Raw genomic sequence first — 9068 nt, 5'->3', positions numbered from 1 at the left:
TCTATCTAAACATACAAGTAAGAATATTTTTCCTTTCAGAAAGATGATAAGAACAAGAGGCTCACCACGGTGGTGTCGGTGATGAGATCGGCGCGGGTGATCGACAGCAGTGAAGACGGGGACGGGGCGTGACGGACCGCTAAATCTAGATAAATCTCGAGGAAAATGGAGCTCGGAGGTCGAGCTTCGAGAGGAGAAAGCTTAAGTAGTGTGGCTCGGGCATTCCATCGAACACCTCATGTGCATAGGAGGTGCGCTAGAGCACCACAAAGCCCTCTCCCCCTCGGCCAGAAAAAACAGAGCACTGTGCTCTGCTCTTGCGCGAGGGGGTATATATAGGCACCTCATTGGTCCCGGTTGGTGGCATGAACCGGGACTAAAGGGGAGCCTTTGGTCCCGGTTCAAGCCACCAACCGGGACCAATGGTGGTGGGCCAGGAGCGAGGCCCATTGGTCCCGGTTCGTCCCACCAACCGGGACCAAAAGGTCCAGACGAACCGGGACCAATGGCCCACGTGGCCCGGCCGGCCCCCTGGGCTCACGAACCAGGACCAATGCCCACATTGGTCCCGGTTCTACACTGAACCGGGATTAATGGGCTGAGCCGGCCTGGACCATAGCCCTGTTTTCTACTAGTGATCGGACGACCTTGTCAAAGCTCTTGGCATTGCACACAACATCCAAATAAGTGACTTGCTCATTGATGTCTATCCGCCACCGGCTGATTTCTTCGTCAGGTTCCTGTCGGCATTCTGGGAACGGGGACCCCTAGACTTGCCTGCCTGCAACATGCGGCGTTGCTCAAAGGGGGGCCCAGCATGGCCCATCTTCATCAACACAAGACCCAAGACCCTCGCGAGGGGCCAAGCCTCGCGGGGCGGACGATGCGGAGCTCCCTCAGGCGCGCCCACGTCAGGCTGGCTCACGAGGAGGCAGAGAGATCAAGGCGGGGTACCTCACGAGGTGCCCATGACGCAAGCCATGACGACCAAGGGTGCCGGGCGGGCGCCGGCCTGCGCAATGTCCTCCTTTCCTCTTTGGTGCAAAGGGAGCAAGCGCAGGCGAGAGTATCAAGCAAAGGCATCCATTTCGGTGCAACGAGACCAAGACCAGTCCAAAGGCAGGGAAGAAGTCATTGTGGAGCCCGAGCTGGCGTCACGACCAGAGCCTTTGGCAGGCAAGGACTAACTTTAGTCAGGATAAGTGTACCAGATGTTCCCCTTCAAAATGGCCAACTGTTGGCGCCCTTCCCGCTCAATATTTGGGAGGAGGCCCAGGGCCTTTGCCTATAAATAGGACTAGCCACCCCCGGGGTAGAGGCATCTAGATCAAGAAGAGGTCCAGAACCTGGGCAAGCAGAGAATCAGAGAGAGAGAGAAGGGCGGCCGAACTCCTCCTAGCAGTTCATCGCCCCAGCCAAGAGCAGACCCTCGCGAGGCTGTTCTTCCTTGTATTGTTCATCATCATCAGCCCAAGAGGCAATCCACCACACCACAAACTAGAGTAGGGTATTACACCACAATGGTGGCCCGAACTAGTATAAACCCTATGTCTCTTGTGCTGTTCTTTTAGTAGTTTAGATCTTTGCGAGGTGGAGAGGTAGAAGGCGTAATCTCCGCGCGCACCCCAGAGTTTGAACCTCAAGGGTCTGCCGGAACCCGAAATCCGACATTTGGCGCGCCAGGTAGGGGTGCGCCAGAATTCGACTTCCACCGCTCCGTTCTCCTCTGACCATCGCGTCCATGTCTGACGCACGTCGGCCCCGCGCCGAGCGCCGAGCCGCCATCGCTTCCCGCGTCGCCCAGACGGCTCCCGTCAGCGGGCGTCCTCGTTGTTCCCCGTCGCCCGCCGTCAACGCTGCCACCGGCCCAGCGGGGAACGAGCAGCGAGCATCGTCTCAGCATCCGTCCGTGCGGCAAGACGGCCGCACCTCTACTCCATCACTCACACCAGCTGGTTCTTCGTCCCGCGCGCTCCGCGCACCCTTGGAGGCCCGAGCTATGCTCATCGCGGCAAACGAGCTCCTGCGCTTCCGTCCCGTCGACGACGTCTACGAAGAGTGGCTCGACCGCGTCGTCGAGCTCGTCCGCGCCGCAGGGGGCTCTCCCGCGCCATCCGTTCCGCTGCGCCGCACCCCGCCCCGCCCGGGCAACGAAGCTTCGGGGGCATACCAGCCACCTCCTCTTCAAGAAGACGCCATGGCTCCAAGGCGCTTGGCCCCTGGGCGGAACCCGCTCTGTTAGGTGCCAGCGCAGCAAGAGCGGAGCTGCCAAGAGGCCCCTCGCCCGCCAGAAGCTGCCCGGGCGCTCCCTGCTCCGGCACGTCGCGACCCTGCTCCTGCTCCCGCACGTCAAGACCCCGCGCTGCTCCCAGCAGCAGCGCATGGGGACCCGCAAGACCAAGCTCTCCGCCACCCAAAGCCTCACGTGGCCACCGCAGGCTGCCGTGCCTAAACCACCGAGCTGCGCAACGTCGCGTGGCCCGGCAAGTTCAAGCCAGACCTGCCTCCTCGCTACGACGGCACGACTGACCCTGCAGAGTTCCTCCAGCTCTATGAGCTGGGCATCGAAGCTGCCAGCGGGGACGAGAAGGTCATGGCGAACTGGTTCCCCATGGCGCTGAAGGTAGGAGCTCGCACCTGGCTCCTGAATCTGGCTCCAGGCACGATCTCTTCCTGGGACCAGATGCGCACCCGCTTCATTGCCAACTTCCAAGGTACTCGCGACCGGCCGCCCGCAATGAGCGACATGCGCCGCGTCAAGCAACAACCCGGAGAAACCCTGCAAAAGTACATCCAGCGCTTCAACAGCGCGCGCCTCAAGATCCCCAAGGGGTCCGAGGAGGCCATCATCTCAGCCTTCTCCGATGGTGTGTGCGGCGTCAAGATGAAGGAGGAGCTGGCGATGCATGAAGACCTGTGCACCTCCCTGGAGCTGTTCAACTTGGCGACCAAGTGCGCCAGGGCTGAGGAAGGGTGTCTCTCCCTCCTCGAGCTGCCTGCCGCAGACCCAGAAGAGAAGAAGCCCAAGGCCAAGGACGTGAAGCGCAAGGGGGCTGCCGTGCTCGCAGCAGAACCAGACACCAAGCGGGGTAAAGATCTGCCTGAATCCTCCAGGGGCAGTCGGTATTGTGTGTACCATGACCTCCACACCCACAACACCAACAAACGCCAAGAGCTCCGAGCCGTGCGAGAAGGAAGGATCGGCCGTCGTCCCGACTGCGCTGACCGGGGTTACGGCCGAGGAGGAGGAAGAAACGCAGGACGCTGGGAAGACCGCGGCCCGCGCCAAGGGTGGCGCGATCAACCTCGCGAGGATCGTTGGCGAGACCTGCCTCGCGAGGGGGACTGGAGGGATCAGCCTCGTGAGGATCGCCCACAAGGCAACGCAGGCCTCCCTCCACTGCCGCCGCAACCAAGGAGGAACGAGGACCGCCATCAAGACGAGGGGGCTGGGGGCTTCCAGGAGCCACGCGCGATCGCCTGCATCCTGGGCGGAGCTCAAGCCCCAGCTTCCCAACGCATCTTCAAGCAGTTTGCCCGTGAAGTGAATGTAGTCCTCCCCAAGCTCGAAGCAACGTGCCCTCTCAGGTGGTCGGCGTGTGCCATCACGTTCAGCTCAGCGGATCAGCTCAAGTGTGCGGCCACAGCCGGAGTCCTCCCGATGCTTTGCTCCCTAGTCATCAGCAACGTACTGGTCACCAGGACCCTCATCGTTGGTGGGGCAGGACTCAACGTCCTGCCCGTGGAAACATTCAACAATCTCCAAGTGCCCTATGACCAGCTTCAGCCAACCAAGCCTTTCTCCGGAGTCACTGACGGTTCCATGATCCCGATTGGGCAGGTTCGCCTCCCTGTCACCTTCGGGGCACGCAACAACTACCGCACCGAGCTCATCGACTTCGACGTTGCTCACATCCGCCTGCCGTACAACGCCATCCTTGGGTACCCAGCGCCGGCCAAGTTCATGGCCGTAACTCACCATGGCTACAACGTCCTCAAGATGCCAGGAAGTGGCAGAGTCATCACTGTGCCCTGTGAAGAGAAAGATGCGGTGTGTTCCCTGGAGTGAGCCTTTCAGGCCGCGTCACTGGAAGACCCGGATCACGGAAGCAGGAGGCTTCCCGAGACCACCCCCAAGAAGAAGAAGACATCGTCCGGACCGGCCCCTCAGGAGGCGGGCCCCTTAGGGCCCGCGTCTGCCCAAGGGGAACCTCCTTCCATCGCATAGAAAATCGCGCCCGGCGCCCTCCTCAGGCAGGGCTTGGGGGCTCTCCCCTGGAGGGCCACCGACCTGGCCAAGATCACGAGGGAGGCGCTAGGGCACCACGTGGAGGCGTGTTTCGAAGCACGTTTCCCTCAAGAAGGAGCAAGGCAAGGAGGGTCAGACCCTCAGGAGTTCGTCAGCAAGGCCGTTCAAGAACTACAGGAATCAAGAGTCATGAGAGGCTGCTGCCATCTACCAGCTGTGGCTCCCCATCCAGGCGAGGATGGTGGGCTGCGCGTCTGCATCGACGTACCAGGGCTCAACCAAGTCGCCTCGTTGGGGCGCCTCTGGCCCTCGCAGGTGGGGCGCTGCGGAGGTCCGCCCCACAGCTACGTTCGCATGCCTTACGGCTTGCCGAGCGCGGCTGCTACATACCAGCGCCTCATGAGGGGCATCATGGAGGCTCAAGAAGACAGGCGTTCCGCAGCCTTGGCGGAGATGGAGATGATTCGCGAGGAGCCACCAGCGCCCCTGAAGCCTCCCGAGGCCCCTGGGCCTGGGGGCTCGTGAGGATCGGCTTCCGTAGTCCACCGAGTCTGCTGCACCAACACTCCTTCGTCCTCGACATCATCAGGTGACATCTTTCAAGTTTCATTTCCAGCTGGGAGCGCCCCCCAGGGCTGCTTCATTCCTAGGCCGCGTGGGTCCGTCCCTGCGGCATGTATCCCTTTTTATTTCAAGTTGTTAGCTTGCTTTGTTGGGGGCGCCCCTCGGGCTGCATCATCCCCAAGTCGCTTGGGCCAGGCCCAGCGGCATGTATCTCCCTTCCGTTTATTTCCGGCTATGCATTCGCCCATCATGCTTGATTACTTGATGCCTGTCCACGGCACATCTTCTTCCCCATGTCAACCACTTGCAAGTTAAGGGGGGGGTACCTGAGCATCGCGACTCAGGGATCTTACTGGCTCTCCAGCCCTCACCCTCTGGCCTTGTCCACGGCATCGCGACCTGGCATACCAGCGACGGCTGAGACCAGGTCGAGGGCTGGGACCCGAGGACGTAGAGTGCCGGCATCTAACCAAATTTGCAGGAACACATCACAAGATAAGGCCCAGTGCCAGGCGCAACCCGCCTAGAGGTAGGGCCCCGTGAGTCCCGCGCTGGCTCACGGGTGCCCAGATACACCTCACCAAGCTCTATCGTGCCGGCCACGTGTCAGGGCGGGGCTGTACACGCCCCGGGGGCTCCTCCCAGAGGGGAGCCCCCTCCCACGTACCAGTGGAAGCACCATGCTCCGCGCTGGCTGATGACACTGCCGAGGAGCGGCTATGCCCATACACATACGGAAGCGCTATGCTCCGCACTGGTGATAAACAACTGAGGGTGGCCCCCGGGCCGCATCAACCTTAGGGAGCCCAGAGCTCAGTGTCTAGCCTCATCGCAACGCCCCCCCTCGGGAGTGCCGCGCGAGGGGGCTGGGCACGGGGGTTGTGCCTGGGTCACGCCCAGACGCACGCCACCCAGCCAGGCCCCCCGGGCCTGGTTCGTCGCGCGTCTCTCCCCGAGCGGAGCCAAGGTACGAAGGCCGTTTGAGCGTCAAGGGGGACCCCTTAACATCACGACTCAGGGGCCTAACTGGTCCCGTAGCCCCTCACTCTTTAGTTCCGAAAGGCTAATGCTGGGTGAGGTATGCGCGGGGCCGGGCTCTGCAGACGTAGAACAGTAGTTCCACTTGCGTCTCACCTCCTTACTTGCTATTTGCGCGTCAAGGGGGACCCCTGAGCATCGTGACTCAGGGGCCTAACTGGCTCCGTAGCCCCTCACTCCTTTGATCCCGTCCTGGTTTCCGGTCGGGGCTAATGCTGGGTGAGGTACGCGCGGAGTCGGGCTCTGCAGACGTAGAACGGTAGATCCACTTACATCACACCTCCCTACTTGTTGTTCGTGCGCCAAGGGGGACTCCTGAGCATCGTGACTCAGGAGCCTAACTTGTCACGTAGCCCCTCACTCCTTTGGTCCCGTCCTGGTTTCCGGTCGGGGCTAATGCTGGGTGAGGTACGCGCAGGGCCGGGCTCTGCCGGCATAGAACACAAGCAAGTAGGAAGGAAAAGCATAAAATTCAAGGAATTTAAAAGCAAATATTACAGTCCATACTGTCGTCTCTATACCAAACGCAAGTTTAAACGCCTCCCCGAGGCATGATATATGTGCAGGAACTAAAAGCAGGACAGGAGCCGTAGCGGAGTCACTTGTCGGTGGTGGAGCGGTGCGTGGTGGCTTTGCCTCATGGAGCAGCAGGACCGGCAGCGCCTTGCTTCGGCTTGGTGCTGAAGGCCCGGAACTTCCCCAGTAGAGCCTCCGCGCGACCCTTCATGGCCTCGGCAGCGGCAGCAGCACCCTCGCCGCTTACTGGCTCCACAGGCTGTCGAGGTCGACGCTGGGGTCGCGATGGTAGATGTGGGTGAAGACCCGCGTCAGCGCAACAGAAGATAGGACACACGCCTCGGCCTCGGCCGTAGGGCCAAGGCCAAGGGTGACATCCTCAAGAGCACGAACCAGGAAGGGAAGCAGCTTGGCGGGGCCATCCTCGGCGCTGGCCAGCGGGCTCTCCAGGCCACTGGCGTAGAGCATCTTCAGCGAAGCACGAGCCTTCTCATCCATGTCCACGAAGGCCACGCGGTCCTCGGCAAGAACCTGGGCCTTGCTGTCCAGCTCGACCTTCATCGCCCCCAACTCCTTCTCCAGCGCGCCTAGGCGGTTGCGGCGCTTCTTGAGCTTAGCCTCCCGGCCCTTGATGGCCGCCTTGCGAGCCTTCACGCTTTCTTCTTGCTCCTGGCGAAGGCGGGCCTCTTTCGCGAGCTGGTCCCGCAGGCCTTGCAGCTCATCCTCCAGCGCCTTGCAGCGACCGCAGACGCCGACTACCTCCCCCAGGGCTGCGTCATGAGCAGCCTTCGCCTCAAGGGCGGCCTCCCTCTCCTCATCGTAGGCCGTCGAGGCCTGAACCAGCGCCGCCCGAATCAAAGCATCGGAGCGAATCCATCCTGAAGCCAGCTCCAAGCGCCCGGCCACCAGGTGGGGGTTAGTGCCAAGAAGATCCTGCCGTAGCCAGTCCAGTCCAGCAGCAGCACGCTCCAGGACGGCAGGAGGAGTTGGAGAGACAGCAGTCGGAGGAGCAGGAGGAGAAGGCGGCGGCGGCAAAACCAGAGCGTCCTGAGGTGGACCCTGCTGCGCCCCAACGGCTGTGGTGGCGACAGTAGGCAAAGGCACCACGGGAGTCACTTGGGCCATGGGGGCTGAGCTCGCCCCAGCTAGCTCAGCCAGGCCTCGTGAGGACGACCGGGCAGGAGAAGCCCGTGTGTCGCGGTCACCTCCTTCCGCAGGCGGAGGCGCTGCCGCAGATGGAGCCTCAGGAGCCCCCTTCGGCTTCTTCGCCGCGGGCGCCAGCCTATTCAAGAGATGAGAACGTCAAGCCTCAGCAGCAGAACAAGAAATAAAGACAAGGATCAAGCTCTTACGGGTCGTCGCCGGTGAGCTCAGGCAGCCTCCGGCCATACTTGAAGCCCGAAAGCCGTCTAGAGGGGTCAACCTCGGAAGCAGAAGGCGCGTCTGCAGACCGCCTCGGGGCGGGGGCAGACCCGCGGGAGATCAGCCCGGTCCTGTCCTTCTTCGGGATCGGGGGCAAGCTCCCGCCAACCTGCTCGCCATCATCCTCGTCGTCATCACTTGAAGAAAGGCGGAGTGTGCGGGACTTGCGCCGGGGGAGGGGAGCCCTCGACTCTCCGTCAGTCGCCTCGGAGTCACGCCCCTTCTCCCGCTCCTCTTCGTCCTCCTCCTCACCGGAGTCGCCGGAGGACACGTCCACCAGTCCCTTGAGAGCCACCACGGGCACGGGCCCATCCCCGTTGAAGGCGGGGATGGACTCCACCACTTGCTCCCAGTCATCGCGGAGGAACAAGGGCGTAGGAGCGCCCTCCAACCTTGCCACCTCGCCCCTAACCAGAGATTGGAGGACCGCGGCCAGATCTTCGTCGCCCAAGGCCGCGGGGCTCGGATGAGGCCTCCACATCGGAGGTGAGTACTGCCGAAGCGGAGCCAGCTGGTACTCCAGGAACTCCCTCAGCAGTGACGCGCCGGTCAGCTTCGCCGCTGTCATGCTGGCAGGCCTCAGGTCCGCCTCCATCTTCTCCAACACCAGTTTCGCGCGGGGGTCCGTGAGCTTCGCTCGGCACCAATCACTCGAGCTCGCGGGCGGCTCCGCGGGCAAGATCAGCCGAGGGTGGATGCGCCCAGCATCTGCCAAGACCCACTTGCTCCTGAAGCCCTCAATCCTCTTCCCGGGCTTCGAAATGGCAATGGTGCCACCGTACGCGACGAAGCTCGCGCACGCGGAAGGAGAACCGCGAGAGACCCGGAGGGAGAAGTAGTGGCGCAGCAAGGCCACTGAGGGCTGCACCCCTACGTGAGCCTCGCAGTAATAGGCAAAGATCGCCAGGAGAAGGACGGAGTTGGGGTGGAGATGTAGAGCCTGTAAGTTGTAATGGCGGAGGACAGAGAAGAAGAACTCGAAGAAGGGAGGCACCAGGCCAGCAGCAATGGAGCTCACAAAGAGAGGATAAAAGGTGCTCCATCGGCCCTCGGGGGTGGCGGAGCTAGCCTTGAACACCTTCGCCCCGTCGATGCCCTGCGCCGCCGCCATCCGGCGCAGCCAGGCAAAGCCCGCCTCCGACACGTTCGGCAAGTCCAGAGCAGACGAGTACCAAGCTTCGGCCGGAGACTGACGAGGCACCATGGCTTCCTAGGTCACGCAGTCGTAGCAGATTTAGAAATTTGGAGGAAGAAAGGGGAGGCGCAAGAAAGGGGATCT

This window comes from Triticum urartu, chromosome 2A, assembly GCF_056163025.1.
Source record: "Triticum urartu cultivar PI428250 chromosome 2A, HENAU_Tu73, whole genome shotgun sequence".
NCBI classification, from domain to species: domain Eukaryota; kingdom Viridiplantae; phylum Streptophyta; class Magnoliopsida; order Poales; family Poaceae; genus Triticum; species Triticum urartu.
The sequence above is the reverse complement of the archived record's forward strand: the minus strand, read 5'-3'. Positions refer to the sequence as shown.